This window comes from Schistocerca americana, chromosome 5 (genome assembly GCF_021461395.2).
Source record: "Schistocerca americana isolate TAMUIC-IGC-003095 chromosome 5, iqSchAmer2.1, whole genome shotgun sequence".
In the NCBI taxonomy this organism is placed as follows: Eukaryota; Metazoa; Arthropoda; class Insecta; order Orthoptera; family Acrididae; genus Schistocerca; species Schistocerca americana.
The window spans coordinates 510,734,003-510,748,333 of NC_060123.1; the positions used below are offsets into that span (position 1 = coordinate 510,734,003).

At 42.0% G+C, this 14,331-nt stretch overlaps 1 non-coding gene across 1 annotated transcript; it reads left to right on the top strand.

The window, feature by feature from the left end:
* The first annotated feature begins 13,854 nt into the window (after positions 1–13,854).
* Positions 13,855–13,929, top strand: Trnas-cga. The gene has a single exon. It is a non-coding gene; the product is annotated as a tRNA-Ser (tRNA).
* Positions 13,930–14,331: the final 402 nt, after the last annotated feature.

Here is a 14,331-nt window from a genome sequence, read left to right on the forward strand (position 1 = left end):
CAAGACACTTTCATAGGATTTGTCGACCTGGAAAAAGCGTTCGACAATATAAAATGGTGCAAGCTGTTCGAGATTCTGAAAAAAAGTAGGGGTAAGCTATAGGGAGAGACGGGTCATATACAATATGTACAACAACCAAGAGGGAATAATAAGAGTGGACGATCAAGAATGAAGTGCTCGTATTAAGAAGGGCGTAAGACAATGCTGTAGCCTTTCGCCCCCACTCTTCAATCTGTACATCGAGGAAGCAATGATGGAAATAAGTAAAGGTTCAGGAGTAGAATTAAAATACAAGGTGAAAGGATATCAATGATACGATTCACTGATGACATTGCTATCCTGAGTGAAAGTGAAGAAGAATTAAATGATCTGCTGAACGGAATGAACAGTCTAATGAGTACACAGTATGGCTTGAGAATAAATCGGAGAAAGGCGAAGGTAATGAGAAGTAGTAGAAATGAGAACAGCGAGAAACTTAACATCAGGATTGATGGTCACGAAGTCAATGAAGTTAAGGAATTCTGCTACTTAGGCAGTAAAATAACCAATGACGGACGGAGCAAGGAGGACATCAAAAGCAGACTCGCTATGGCAACATAGGCATTTCTGGCCAAGAGAAGTCTACTAATATCAAATACCGGCCTTAATTTGAGGAAGATATTTCTGAGGATTTACGTCTGGAGTACAGCACTGTATGGTAGTGAAACATGGACTGTGGGAAAACCGGAACAGAAGAGAATCGAAGCATGTGAGATGTGGTGCTATAGACGAATGTTGAAAATTAGGTGGACTGATAAGGTAAGGAATGAGGAGATTCTACGCAGAATCGGAGAGGAAGGGAATATGTGGAAAACACTGATAAGGAGAAGGGACAGGATGATAGGACATCTGCTAAGACATGAGGGAATGACTTCCATGGTACTAGAGGGAGCTGTAGAGAGCAAAAAACTGTAGAGGAGGACAGAGATTGGAATACGTCAAGCAAATAATTGAGGACGTAGGTTGCAAGTGCTACTCTGAGATGAACAGGTTAGCACAGGAAAGGAATTCGTGGCGGGCCGCATCAAACCAGTCAGTAGACTGATGAAAAAAAAAAAACAAAAAAAAAAAAACTGCAGTGCCTGTGTTGTTCAGAAATTGTACGATGAAATGTTCCTTCGGACACGTATGCACGTCCGAAAGAATATTGCATCTTGAATCGTAGTTCTGAACAACACAGGCACTGCAATATCATATTTATCCGCCAACAGGCGGTAACCCCACTTCCAAATAAAATATCTCCCCTTTACGTACGAGTGCAAGACATAGACACATGGTTGGCGGCATATAGAAGTGAAGCGTGCTCAGATAGCCCAACTGTAAGTTGGCCGATCGCAACAAGCGGTAATTCCGTGTTCGAGTTTTTTTGGCCCGGCACAATTTTCAGTGTCGTCACTCCGTTATCTACATGTACGTGATTACTCTGCTATTCACAATAAAGTGCCTGGCAGAGGGTTCAGTGAACCACCTTCAAGCTGTCTCTGTGCCGTTCTACTCTCGAACGGCACGCAGGAAAAGCGAGCACTTAAATTTTTCTGTGTGAGCCCTGATTTCTCTTATTTAGTCGTGATGATCATTTCTCCCTATGTAGGTGGGCGCCAACAGAATGTTTTCGCAATCGGAGGAGAAAACTGGTGATTGAAATTTCATGAGAAGATCCCGTCGCAACGAAAAACGCTTTTGCTTTAACGATTTCCACTCCAATTCACGTATCATGTCTGTGACACTATCTCCCCTATTTCGCGATAATATAAAACGAGCTGCCCTTCTTTGTACTTTTACGATGTCATCCGTTAGTCCCACCTGATTCGGATCCCAAACCGCACGGCAATACTCCAGAATAGGGCGGATAAGCGTGGTGTAAGCAGTCTGTTTAGTAGATCTATTGCACCTTGTAAGTGTTCTGCCAATGAATGGAAGTCTTTGGTTTGCTCTACCCACAATATTATCTACGCGATCGTTCCAATTTAGGTTATTTGTGATTGTAATGCCTAAGTATTTAGTTGAATATACAGCCTTCAGATTTGTATGACTTATCGCGTAATCGAAATTTAGCTGATTTCTTTTAGTACTCATGTGAATAACTTCATACTTTTCCTTATTCAGGGTCAATTGCCATTTTTCGCACCATACAGATATCTTATCTAAATAATTTTGCAAGTCGTTTTGATCATCTGATGACTTTACAAGACGGTAAATGACAGCATCATCTGCAAACAATCTAAGACGGCTACTCAGATTGTCTCCTATGAGGAACAATAGAGAGCCTATAACACTTTCTTGGGGAACGCCAGATATTACTTCTGTTTTACTCGATGACTTTCCGTCTATCTAAATGTGACGAAACCAGTCGTACAACTGAGGCGATAATCCGGAGGCACGCAGTTTGGTTAGAAGACGCTTGTGAGGAACGGTGTCGAAAGCCTTCTGGAAATCTAAAAATATGGAATCAATTTGACATCCCCTGTCGATAGTACTTATTTCATCATGAGTATAAAGAGCTAGTTGTGTTTCACAAGAACGATACAGGTGATGGCTTTCCATACTCGCAATTGCGACCACGGAATAAGATTGAACAGAACGTGGAGGATCAGTTTGCACTCCAGAAAGATATGGGCAGCAGAGAGACGCTTCTAACGTTGCGACTGATAATGCAAGCAGGACTTAAGAAAAATCAAGACACGTTCATAGGATCTGTCGACATAGAAAAAGCGCTCGACTGTAAAACAGGGCAAGATCTTCGAAATTCTTAGAAAAATAAGAGTAAGCTATAGAGAAATACGGATAATACACAGTACGTATAAGAACCAAGACGGAACAATAAGAATCGAAGACCACGAAGTGCTCCGATTGAAAAGGGTTTAAGAGATGGTTGCATTATTTACCCTCACTTGTTCAATATAATCATCGAATAGCAATGTCGGAAATAACAGGAACGTTCAAAAGTGAGATTACGATTCAGGGTGAAAGATTCGCTAGTGACATCGCTATCCTGAGTGAAAGTGAAGAAGAATTGCAGGACGTGTTGAATGGAATAAACAGTCTAATGAATACTGAACATGGACTGACGGTGAACTGGAGAAATACGGAAATAATGTTGCGCAGCAAAAATGCTATTAGCGATAAACTTATGAAAACTGGAGACCAGTAAGTTGACGGGATTAAGAAATTCGGCTATCCTGGAAGCATAATAATCCATGACGGACGAAACAAGGAGGACATAAAATGCAGTTTGTTTCAGGCAAAGAGGGCATTCCCAGCCAAAAGAAGACTCCTAGTATGAAATATCGGCCTTAATCTAAGGAAATCTCCCAGATGGCCGTTGGAGCACGACATTGTATGGTAGTGAAACGGGAAAAGAAGAGAATCGACGGGTGTTGGACGTGGTTCTGTAGAAGGACGTCCAAAATACAAGGAAAGATTATGTTCCTAAGAATCGGAGAAGAAAGATACATGTAGAAAACAAAAGGATGAGAGGAAGTGGGTTAAGGCATTATAGAATAACGTCCATGGTATTTGAGGGAGCTGTAGATTGTCAAAGCTGTAGGGGAAGAAAGAGACTGGAATAAATCCAACAATAACTGAAAATGTATGGTGCCAATGTTACTCTGGGATGAAGAGACCGGCGTAAGAGACGAATTCGTGGCGGGCCGCAGCAGCATACGATACGCACGATCCACTCATATTAGTGTGAACACCACTTGCGTTCGAAGACAACGTGCAATCACCACTCGCGGAGGGCCTGTGGCAGCACTACCAGTGGAGAGTATGTAAAACGTGTCGGGGGAGGGGGGACGCGGCAAACAGCGCAGTCGTGTCGTAATGCGGAAACAGAGCGATTTATCTGACGACCAAAAGGCTCGATCATTGGATTTCGGGCCAGGTGTGAAAGTATTTCCGAAACGGCTAAGTTTGTAAACTGTTCACGAGCCGCCGTGATTAAAGTATACCGTATATGGCAAAAAGGCGCTGCGATGAACGATAGTTGTGGAGATGTGTACGGGTGAAGAGATGTGCAACTGTTGAGCAACTGACCATTCAGATGAACCAAGGGGCTACGAACAGTGCCTACTCAACGAGCGTTCAAAGAACGTTACTGCGTATGACCCTTTGCACCAGGCACCTGGTTCATGCACTCATGATGAATGCTGATCATCGGCGACGGAGGCTGGAATTTGCACGCCAATTCCGCAACTGGACGTCCATGAGTGGGGATAGGTGGCTTTTGCAGATGAATCACATTTTATGCTCCATCGAACAGGTTGCTATTGGTGTGAACGACGTGAAACGTATGGAAGCCAACACTCTCTAACAATCGTCGGAAGGGTCGTCTCTGGGGGTCACTCCCTGGCTGATCCTGTCATTCTGGAAGGCATAACAAGTCAACGCAAGTACGCATCTATCCTTGGGGACCCTTACATGCATTTCAACTCGCATGAATTCTAATTAGTAGAAACATGTCACACAACTATGTTCTTAACCAGAACATCCGTTTCCTACTTCCACGAACCAAGTGGGCCTGTAGATGCACTCTCTCTAATGTTGCCAGACAATCCAATCTTCTCGGGATGTCACTTTTTTTAGGTTTGTTATGACCCTTCCTTCGTAAGTCTTGCGTGGGACCCCAAAAGTCCCGACTTCTGGGCACTGCTAACAATTCTAAATATGAAACTTCCTGGCAGATTAAAACTGTGTGCCGGACGGAGACTCGAACTCGGGACCGTTGCCTTTCGCGGGCAAGTGCTCTACCAACTGAGCTACCCAAGCACGACTCACGTCCAATCTCCGGCACACAGTTTTAATCTTCCAGGAAGTTTCATATCAGCGCACACTCCGCTGCAGAGTGAAAATTTCATTCTAGAAACAACCCCCAGACTGTGGCTAAGCCATGTCTCCGCAATATCCTTTCTTCCAGGAGTGCTAGTTCTGCAAGTTTCGCAGGAGAGCTTCTGTGAAGTTTGGAAGTTAGGAGACGAGGTACTAGCGGAATTAAAACTGTGAGGACGGCGCGTGAGTCGTGCTTGGGTAGCTCTGCTGGTAGAGCACTTGCCCGCGAAAGGCAAAGGTCCCGAGTTCGAGTCTTGGTCCGGCACACAGTTTTAATCTGCCAGGAAGTTTCATATCAGCGCACACTCTGCTGTAGAGTGAAAATTTCTTCCTAGAATTCTAAATATAAAGCGCGTTCAGTTGAAAAATGATCAAGTACATTGAAGTTCCGAAATGGGTTTGTGAACTCGCCGATGGCTGCAATAAAGAAAGAATACGATGCGCCAGGAGGTCGGAAACAGACAATGTACTAAAGAGACACCTCAGCGCAAGGTGGCGCGATACACTTCGAAAACATTCAGCCGCGTGGCTTACATTCTTTTGTTATTATCGCCACGCCGCCGGTTTTCTCAAGTATTTCAACTGCCGTCCTCTTCTCGCCCATTGAATGATCGCGACTTCCTTTGGGGAGCCAATTAATACTTTCATTCCTTATAGGTGAATGGCTCTCGCGCTCACCTACTTGTTCGTTGCTTACTTTTGTTTATAATGAGAAAGAAACCACGAAAGCCGGGGTGACTTGTAGGTGTGTGCGCAAAGCCTGTCGATGTTCTCAGTTCATTCAGTCAAATATGACTTGTAAGTAACTGGTAGAACATGTATCTGTCTTGAAACACAGTGAATACAAGCAATTTAAATGAAGTTATGTGCTAATTAGGTACATTAAATATGTGCACTAGCAAGGCTAAACAGCGACTCCTCTTACGTTTTGAAGTTTCATTAGTATTCTTAAGAAACGCGAGGCAATCACTTTTTCGATCAAAATAACAATTTTACTGTTACCAGTCACTGTTTATTTATATCCACAACGCATTTAAAAGGCTTAAATTTCCGTTATCAGGTGGATTTATATGTTCAAAGAATGGGTCTGAGCAGTATGGGACTTAACTACTGAGGTCATCAGTCCCCTAGAACTTAGAACTACTTAAACCTAAGTAACCTAAGAACATCACACACATCCATGCCCGAGGCAGGATTCGAATCTGCGACCGTAGCGGTCACGCGGTTTCAGACTGTAGCACGTAGAACCGCTCGGCCACCTCGGCCGGCGATTTATATGTGTTAATATGTGTGTTGTGTTACGACATTGGGAGAACCTGTGGCTTGTCTTGTGGAGAAACGAAACACTGTTTCATGACATGGCTCTGCGGAGATCTTTGGCTAAAAACTAAACGTAATGTAAATGTGAAAATAAAAGAGCTGTCGAAGAGGCAATGTCACAAGTTACACTGAAGTCGTAACACAACACACACATATCATGTTAACACATAAAAATCAACCTGATGACGGGGGTTTAAACTTTCAAAATGCGTTGAGGATATAAATAGACAGTGACTGGTAACAGTAAACTTGTTATTTCATTCGATACAGTAACAGTTACAGTAAAGTCTAACCTAAAATGTTCGCATTTAAAACATTTTTTTTATTATGCGTGTCTTCTTTGAAGTACCCCTCGGTGCGATTTTTTGTATTGAGGATTCTTTTGATCTAACTTATGAGCACAAATGTTAAGAAGTCCAATTTTAGTTTTTTCGTATCTTTCTTCATATTACCCCTTCAACGCGCTTTTTTGTATTGAGGATTCGTTTGACCTAACTTAAGAGTAATAGATACTAAGAAGACTGACGAGAAAGCCAATTTTAGTTTTTGCAAAATATTTTTTATTAGCAGTCTAAAATTTTTGATGAACTGAACAGCACTTTCGAGTAAAGTTGTACCAGCGTACTAGCCTTGTTCGTAATATATTAAATGAAACATTATCTAATTATGATAATTTATTTACTTTTCTCGCACAGCGCTTTTAGGTCCTAGTCCCGGCGATTTTTTAAGCCACAATTTCGTAAGTCCCGAATTTTTCAAAACTGGAACTGGAAACACAAACTCGCTCACACCCATACTTACTTGTGGTGAGTGCGTAACGTCCTTTTGCTTGAGAGGACTCAGGAGGGAGAAACCGGATACATCGTCATGATGGCCGTCTTGAAATGACCGACCTGTACGGTCTCTGTAGGTGAATAAATGCTGCACTGCTATTTGTGTGCGGTCGAATACGTAACCAGCCCCAAGTATTCGACGAAGCTTTGCATTTCCCCCTTCCACAGCCCACTCCTTTTTCATCATAATTACTGAAGAGAGGAATGTCTTTCTATTCTTATCAAAGCTGTAGGGATTTTAGTTGCTGTTGGTAGACATTATTTAAACATCATCGTTGTTAAATTGCAGCGACTGCATTCTCTTGCGCAGAAAAAATAAAGTGTGATGGTAATAAATCAAACATAAGAACTTAAACAGTCAGCTACTGTCTAGTTCCAGATTTTCCTCTTGGCAACAGTAACGACTATTACTTGCACTAATATCCATGAACTAGTAATTTTGCTGAATCGAATATTCGAGCATAACTATAGTTCTGCCGCGATAATGATTCTCTATGCGTTCGTACACTTTCTAGTTTTACAAACATGTTAATAAACATGAACAATTTGACACTTCCCGTCATTAAATGATTAGACTGCAGGTATTCTCCGGGGTGCATAACGATTCGCATATTGCAGCTCATTTGCATTGAATACGTTGGCAGTTTAAAGAAATGCTGGATGCGGTTCACTAGCCCTAGAGGTGCGCCGCGCCTCATCTCCATGAAACACGCGGCAATTATCATAAATGCAGGGACACGAGTCCCACGCCTAACAGTAGCCGACAATCAGTGCACACGTGATGGATAGTGCGCTCTCTGCGATCAGCTAAATTACCGGCCTGTAGGGCGCCTAGTCTGTAATAAAAACGTGTCTCACAAAGTTGGATAATAAGTACTAGTGTGTTGCGTCTAAGTGTCTGTGCGAAGTCTACGTGGGTTTGCAAATTATTTCCACTACACAGCTCTGTCCAAGTAGTCAGAATTATGCAGAACCTATGAAGTTATATTCAGAAACGATTGGTGATAGCTCTTAATTAAAGTTTATCTCAAGTTTCTGTTATCTGTCTATCGACTAGAGCACAAATAAACTTCATTAATGTGAACGAATCGTCTGATAAGCACAGATTTATTCATGACAAGACCAATGAACTGACTAATACTGTAAGTTTTAAAAAGAAGGAAGGGATTGTAAAATGATGTTGTGAACTACCTTCGTACTAAACTAAAGGAGAACTGACGAAATTGAAATGACCATACAACAAGAGTGAAGAACGAAAAGGTGTTTTCCAAAATCAGTAACTACAACGAAGAAGTCTAGACCGAGGAAACGATGAAGACGAAGAAAAAGAAAAAGAAAACGAAGAAAAGAGAAAATTCTAAAAGAACTACAAGTATTAAAGGCATAAAATACAATTACATATACTGACGGAATACGGTCATGGTTTGGATTTTATTTTGAATTTATTCAATTTTTGACATTTGAATATTTTTTTCATTTATCAAAAGAACAGATTTCTTAGCACCCCGAGGTAAGGAATGCTAATGGTAGTTGATTATGCAAGGGTTAAAGTTCCAAAATTTTTGCAAGCAGCAGTGGCACAAAAGGTAACTTTAACTATGAAGCACATCGTCGTTATGAAGGTTAACAACGTTCAAGCAAGTAGTTAATTTTTGTTAACAAAAGAATATCAGTAGGTTCTTGATTGTGGACAATTACGATCATGTTATCTGAAAGAGAAGTCTCAAACATTTAGGTCTGAGCAGAAGCATGTAGAGCAATTGTTGCTCAAAGTCAGAAGAATAGTTGACGAAACACTGCACGGGAAGGATCTAGTTAGATACTATGTACTAAGCGAAAAGTGTTTGGTTGTCAAAATCACAGTGCTTGAAGCTTTCAAACGGTACTACAGTAGACTCATATCAAAAGACTGCCCACACAAGTCAAAGAAATTGTGACTATATGTGAAACCTATCAGTGACACTACAGTATGGATACAGACTATCAGGGACAGCATAGGAACCGATACATTTCTTCACATAGGAAAATTAAGCAGTACTACCCCAACTTGTCCTCCTCTGCAACTGGGTGGTCAGCATGGATGAGTGTCAAGCAGAGGACCCGGGCTCGATTTCTGGTCCTGCCAGGGAACTTTCCATGTTGGGAGGACTGAAACGAGGTGCACTCAGCATTGTGATGCCAACTGAGGTCCCGATAGCGGTTCCAGGTCACGAAAACTGACAACGGCTGGGAGAGTGGTGTACTGGTCCCACGCCCCTCAATACTGCATCCATTGACACCATTGGCAGAGGATGACACGGCGGTCGGTCGGTGCTGATGGGCCCGCCGGGGCTGTCGACGGAGTCGAACTTTACATTTTACTGCTCCGATTTAATTCCCGCACCACTGCAAAGATAAGTGTAGTGGGTAGTACTGCCAACGCGATGCGAAAGTGCTGAAATCGTTATAATTGAAGAAAGCTCTAGGACACGGTGGAATCCTTGTCAGAGCCTGTTCAGAAATTTAGCCGAGATAGTCCCCCTTTCAACCGTAATATACGGGGTGAGTCACTAACTATTGCCACCTAGAATAACTTGGAAAGTATGATAGTAGCTGAAAAGTTTGTGGGACAAATGTTGCATGGCACAACGGGGGACATAATATGACGGTTTTTTGTTGCTAGGTGGTGTCGCGTCGGAGATATGAAGTCATCTTTGTTTTTTTAAATGGGATGCTATAGTTTGGTATTTGTTTTCTGATAGCGACTATTGAGACGAATCCAATGATGTGTAACAGTAAGATCTTTGAAGGTCAACGAAGGTCAAAAAGGTGGCACGAACGTTCATTTACAGAATGTGTTCGAAGTGATGACAATTGGTATCAGTGCAGTGCCACAGTCTTCTTATCATGGACTGATTGGTGTTCCTTATCACATCGGCACTTTTCGAAGCACATGCTCTGACAATTCTCTCTCGTATATCGTGCAAATAGTAAATATTCGCCGAATATGGTGTATCCATCTAACGTGCCATTGACATGTAAACACCATTCTACGGTTTCGCAATACAACACGAATAGAAACGGTAAGACTAGTATCGTTGAATCAACCGAATGTGAATGATGTCTTCCTTCGAAGAACAAGTCGATATGCTTCTCGTTTACAGACAATTCCAACGAAATTCAGTTAGAGACTTATACGCTGAAAGATATCCTGAACGTATTCACCCTACACGTCGTACATTGAAATACGTGTGTGATAAACTGAGAACAGCTGGATATTTAACCCAACACATCCGGCTAAGGAAAGTTACTAACAAAACGGAAATTGTTACTCTTGAGACTGCGGTTCGAGATCCTTGTGTTAGTTTGCGCCAAATCGCAAGGGGGATATGGTATGTGCCAGGGCAGTGTTGTTCGTGTTCTGCATCACCATAAATATTATCCATACCACATCAGTCTCCACCAAGAATTTACTGGTACGTATCATGTGCGTCGCATTGAATTCTGCTGATGGGCTCAGCTTCAAATTAAGTGGGATGACACATTTATTAATTTTATTTAATTTACTGACGAGGCTACATTCACGAACCATGGAAATGTTAATTTGCATAACATGCGTTATTCGGCAACTGAAAATTCATGTTGGCTGTGGCAAGTTGCACACCAAAAACCGTGGTCGGTGAATGTATGGTGTGGGATTCTGGAGGACAGAATTATAGACCCCAATTTCATCGAAGGAAATCTTAATGGTTGGAAGTACACCACATTCCTGCAAGAGACATTAGGTCTGTTATTGGCAGAAATATCTTTAGGAACAAGGAACAGAATGTGGTATCAACACGATGCGTGTCCCAAATCGTTGAACAGGACGCGAAGGAGATGTGTCGTGGCACGCTCATTCGCCAGACTTGACGCCTCTGGATTTTTTCTTGTGGGGATTCGTAAAAGACATTGTTTATAAAGACGTTCCAGCTACACCTGAATATATGTGAGAGAAAACTGTCAGAGCATGTGCTTCGATAAATGTCAATTGGATAAGGATTACCACTCAACCCATGATAAGAAGATAGTAGCACTGCATTAATACCAATGGTCATCACTTCGAACACCTTAATATACAGATTGAATAACATCGGGGAGAGGCTACAACCCTGTCTCACTCCATTCCCAACCACTGCTTCCCTTTCATGCCCCTCCACTCTTATAACTGCCATCTGGTTTGTGTACAAGTTGTAAATAGTTTTTCGCTCCCTGTAGTTTACCCCTGTCACCTTTAGAATTTGAAAGAGAGTATTCCAGTCAACATTGTCAAAAGCTTTCTCTAAGTCTACAAATGCTAGAAACGTAGGTTTGCCTTTTCTTAATCTAGCTTCTAAGATTAAGTCGTAGGGTCAGTATTGCCTCACGTGTGCCAACTTTTCTACGGAATCCAAACTGAGGTCGGCTTCTACCAGTTTTTCCATTCGTCTGTAAAGAATTCGCGTTTGTATTTTGCAGCTGTGACTTATTAAACTGATAGTTCGGTAATTTTCACATCTGTCAACACCTGCTTTCTTTGGGATTGGAATTATTATATTCTTCTTGAAGTCTGAGGGTATTTCGCCTGTCTCGTACATCTTGCTCACCAGATGGTAGAGTTTTGTCAGGACTGGCTCTCCCAAGGCCGTCAGTAGTTCTAATGGAATGTTGTCTACTTCCGGGGCCTTGTTTCGACTCAGGTCTTTCTGTGCTCTGTCAAACTCTTCACGCAGTATCGTATCTCCCATTTCATCTTCATCTACATCCTCTTCCATTTCCATAATATTGTCCTAAAGTACATCGCCCTTGTATAGACCCTCTATATAGTCCTTCCACCTTTCTGCTTTCGTTTCTTTGCTTAGAACTGGGTTTCTATCTGAGCTCTCGATATTCATACAGGTGGTTCTCTTTTCTCCAAAGGTCTCTTTAATTTTCCTGTAGGCAGTATCTTTCTTACCCCTATGAGATAAGCCTCCACATCGTTACATTAGTCCTCTAGCCATCCCTGCTTAGCCATTTTGCACTTCCTGTTGATCTAATTTTTGAGACGTTTGTATTCCTTTTTGCCTGCTTCATTTACTGCAGTTTTCTATTTTCTCCTATCATCAATTAAATTCAGTATTTCTTCTGTTACCCAAGGATTTCTACTAGCCCTTGTCTTTTTACCAACATGATCCTCTGCTGCCTTCACTACTTCATCCCTCATAGCTACCCATTCTTCTTCTACTGTATTTCTTTCCCCCATTCCTGTGAATTGTTCCCTTATGCTCTCCCTGAAACTCTGTACAACCTCTGGTTTAGTCAGTTTATCCAGGTCCCATCTCCTTAAATTCCTGCCTTTTTGCAGTTTCTTCAGTTTTAATCTACAGTTCATAACCAACAGAGTGTGGTCGTAGTCCACATCTGCCCCTGGAAATGTCTTACAATTTAAAACCTGGTTCCTAAATCTCTGTCTTACCATTATATAATCTGATACCTTCTAGTATCTCCAGGATTCTTCCATGTATACAACCTTCTTTTATGATTCTTGAACCAAGTGTTAGCTAAGTTATGCTCTGTGCAAAATTCTACCAGACGGCTTCCTCTTTCATTTCATACCCCCTATCCATATTCACCTACTATGTTTCCTTCTCTCCCTTTTCCTACTCTCGAATTCCAGTCACCCATGACTATTAAATTTTCGTCTCCCTTCACCATCTGAATGATTTCTTTTATGTCATATGATAATTCTTAGGTTACATATAGGCAAGCATCATTGAACTGAAATATCATTTTGCAACACTTATTGACAATGATCGCATTACTGCACCGAATTTCTACACAATACTTGCATTATTTGATGTGTTTATAAGGTATTCACATAATTTGCTTCAACTTAGAAATTCGTCAATGGAGCAGAATGAGTATTGACCATTAAATTCTTTAGTTTTTTCTTAGTGGTTAAACTTTTTGCAGCTACTGGCAAGTTAATGAAAAAGTGAGTTCCTCAATAATGGACATCCTGCAGAGAGCTGTTTCCTCTGCAGGATGTTCTTGAGTGCACACCAGTTCTTAGTGATCTTAGTACACATTTCTGGACGCAGAGAACTTTATCTTGGCTTGATGAGTTATCCCAAAAAATAATTCCGTATGACATTATGGAATGAAAGTAACCACTTTTATTTTTATTTCACCTATGTCAGATAACAGTCACATCGCAAACAGAGATTTGTTTAGACCCTTTGGCAGTTCTGTGGTATGTTGCTTGTCAGTCTGTTATCAAGCTTCTTCTATCTGTTCGTCATCATATTTTAGATATATGCAGGCAGGAAACCTCTTACAAGTTCTAAACAGCATATAGTGTGTATGTGTGTGTGTATGTTTTTCAGAGTTTAGTCGCAGAGAATTGGCTAGGAAATATTTATTGGTGCCCATGTAAATTACGCTAACCAATCTTTCTAAGATTAGACTTGATATGATATTCATTGCAATGTTTATTTGGAGTGCATACAAAACAAACTTGGCATCTGGTAATGTTAGAGATGAAAGGTCGTTTATATAGGGGGTCTTTGCTAAGAGTCGTCAGGCGCATTTGCTCTGGTGTTTCAGTAGATATTTTCAATTTCGTTTTTGCATTGGCTATCTGGAGCAGCCCACACCAGTAGGGCTCATTAAGTTCTTCATGCGGCGTCCACTGTCGACGAAAAGCATCGGTTTGTTTTCCTTCACAAACAAAATGATCTTTAAGGCAGACTTCTACGTACCCGGGCACAGGTTCGCAGGAGAGCTTCTGTAAAGTTTGGAAGGTAGGAGACGAGGTACTGGCAGAAGTAAAGCTGTGAGTACCGCGCGTGAGTCGTGCTTCGGTGGCTCAGTTGGTAGAGCACTTGCCCGCGAAAGGCAAAGGTCCCGAGTTCGATTCTCGGCCGGGCACACAGTTTTAATCTGCCAGGAAGTTTCATATCAGCGCACACTCCGCTGCAGAGTGAAAATCTCATTCTGGAAACATCCCCCAGGCTGTGGCTAAGCCATGTCTCCGCAATATCCTTTCTTTCAGGAGTGCTAGTTCTGCAAGGTTCGCAGGAGAGCTTCTGTAAAGTTTGGAAGTTAGGAGACGAGATACTGGCAGAAGTAAAGCTGTGAGTACCGGGCGTGAGTCGTGCTTCGGTGGCTCAGTTGGTAGAGCACTTGCCCGCGAAAGGCAAAGGTCCCGAGTTCGAGTCTCGGTCGGGCACACAGTTTTAATCTGCCAGGAAGTTTCATATCAGCGCACACTCCGCTGCAGAGTGAAAATCTCATTCTGGAAACATCCCCCAGGCTGTGGCTAAGCCATGTC